Source organism: Lipotes vexillifer, unplaced genomic scaffold, assembly GCF_000442215.2.
Source record: "Lipotes vexillifer unplaced genomic scaffold, Lipotes_vexillifer_v1.1 scaffold223, whole genome shotgun sequence".
Lineage (NCBI taxonomy): Eukaryota > Metazoa > Chordata > Mammalia > Artiodactyla > Lipotidae > Lipotes > Lipotes vexillifer.
In genome coordinates this window covers 554,442-557,227 of record NW_006788663.1, presented here as the reverse complement: position 1 = coordinate 557,227, position 2,786 = coordinate 554,442, and positions in this window count along the sequence as shown.

Sequence of the window (2,786 nt, the reverse complement as noted above, 5' to 3'; positions counted from 1 at the left end):
GTTGCTCCGCGGCATGTGGGATCTTCCCAGACCAGGGCTCAAATCCGTGTCCCCTGCATTGGCAGGCGGATTCTTAACCACTGCGCCACCAGGGAAGCCCCACTTCCCTTCTCTTAGCTTCAGTTTCTTCAAGGTGCCCACCTCTCAAGTTGTTGTATTAAATGCAATCATGGGGGCAAAGCACCTAGTATTCAGTAGCTGCTCAGAACATGCTAGCTCCCCTTGTGGCAGGCTGATGAGAAATCAGCCTCGGATTCAGGGGAGAGGAAGAAGTATAATGTGTGGTATGATGGAAAGAGGGTAGATTTTTGAGCCAGAAAGACCCAAATTCAGTCTGGTTCTGCCACTTATCCATTGTTATGGGCTGAACTGAGTTCCCCCTAAGTCCATATGTTCAAGTCCTAACCTCCAGTGCTTCAGATTGCCTGTATTTGGAAATACAGTCTTTAGAGAGGTAATTAAATTAAAATAAGGTCACTAGGGTGGATTCAATTCCAACATGACTGGTGCCCTTCTTAGAAGAGGAAATTTGGACACAGACACATACAGAGGGAGAGCGCCATGTGAACATGAAGATGGTCACGGGCAAACCAAGAGGAGGAGTCCCAGAAGAACAACCCTGCCAACACCTTGACCTCAGACTTCTAGCCTGCAGAACCATGAGAAAATAAATTCTGTTGTTTAAGCCAGCCAGTCTGTGTAGTTGATTATAGCAGCCACAGGAAATGAATACGCTCATTACGCAACATCGAGCTAGTTGCTTAACATTTCTGCACTTTAATAGTAGATTAAATTAAGTAGTGCCTGAGAAAGCCCCAGCACGTAGTAGGCCCTTAGCAAATGCTGGCTTTGCCTCCCCTCCATGCATGGGAACAGCAGCTGGCTCTCTCAGGGGAGGGGGTGGGGATGCCCCTGAGTCATCCGGCTTCAGCATGAACCTGCAGGACACCTGACCCTTGACTTGGCCTTCACCTTTCCCCAGACTAGCAAACCGGCTCTCAGCCCCACCCCTGGCCTTGACACTGGCTTTCTACCTGCCAGGCCATGAGGTGGTCAGAGTTCACAGAGGTTTTCGCCCCTGCCCAGGTTCAGGAGCCACCCTGCCGTGTGTGGTCAGCCTGCTTGGCTTAGGCCCCAGCCAACCCCAGGGCAGGGTTGGAGGGGTAGGGAGGGTAGCCTGGGGGTTCTCGGGGTGGAGGGACTGGCGGGTGTGTTATGTGGTATTTCCCCAAATGCTTGCCCACTATATTTCACCTGATGTTCACAGCACCCCCTGCAGGTGGGCTGGGCTAATGGCTCCTCTCGACACAAAGAGCAACGGAGGCCCAGAGGAGTTAAGGGGCCCCTCCCAACTCAAAAAACCCATGCTGGGATTAGGATCTCCGAATCCAGACTCAGGCCCTGGCTCCTTTCACCACTGGGACCACTCGCTTGCCTTCCAAGCCTCTGGGGGTCTGTAGGGGTATGGGAAGCACATGGACTCAGGGGTCACCAGCCCTGGGCTCAGATCCCGGCCAGGTCTGGGACCAGCTGTGTGACCCTGGACAAGTGCCCACCTCACCAGGCTGTTGAGAGGCTCCTTGAGAGAGGGCAGCCAGCTCTGCCCCTGGGACTCTCTAGGCCGACCATAAATGGCAGCTACTGTGACTTTTTCATAACTAACTGCTCAGTAACTGTTGCTGAATCGAATTCCTGGAGAGCCAGGAAGCGTGTCTGTGGGTGGGAGAGACGTCTGGCACTTCCAGGGGGGGGCCCATGCCTTCCTTCCTACACGCCTCCTCCCCCCAGCGCCTGGCAGAACTGGAGAGGAAATGTAATGGAGGGACCTAGAGCTGGGTGGGTCTGGAATTTACCTCCCCCAGCTCACCATACCTGTCTGGAACCCCTGTCTCCCTGTCTGCAGTTCTCACTCAATAAACACTTCTGCTTCCTTCATAACACCCGTCACCATCCAAACTTATTTGGACTATTATATTTTCACTCTCACCTGTCCCCCCTTCCCTCTCCCCATTCTCATAGAATGATAGTCAGGCAGCAGCAATTTTGTCTATGTTGTTCCCTGCTCTATCTCCTGCACCTAGAACAGTGCCTGGCACGTAGTGTTCGGTCATTATTTGTGGAATGAATGAATGAGTCGATCATTTGTGGTCAGCTCTTTGCTGCATTTGTGGATGTTGCTTAAGTCAGAGCCCAACCCTGTTTTCTAGAGGCTTCTGGCCTTTTGGGGGAAGCAGACACAGGCAGTGACCAGAGTGTGACCTGCACTGTGACAGAGGGAAGGAGGCACCTGGGCTGGGAGAAGCTGGAGCAGGTGGCATCTGATCGGCTTCAAGGAGAAGGAAGGGCCACATGGGAGGACCTGGGAAGCCTCTCAGAGAAGTCTCAGCTGAAGAAATAAAAGGTGAGTTAGAATTAGAGAGACAAGGAGGGGACGGCATTCCGGGCAGACAACAGCAGGTGCAAAGGCACAAAGGCAGGAGAGATGGCATCGAGTTAGAGGCGTCTGATGCTGTGCCCTGAGCCACAGGGCAGGGCCAATGGGTGCAGCAACTGGGATGATGGACGCTGGGGTCTGGGAGAGGGTGCCTGAGGGAACAGCGGGGTCGGATGGGAGCACAGCTGGCGGGTGTGCAAATCCAAGCTCTTTCTTCTCCCAGTTCTCAAAGGCTTCCTTCCGACCTATTGAGGGGTAGGGCTGCCGGTGGTTGTGGCTGTCTCGTCCCTACTGCCCGACTTTCCCAGGTGAGTGCGGTCTCCCCTCTGAGCTGGTGTCTGTTTCTGCCTCT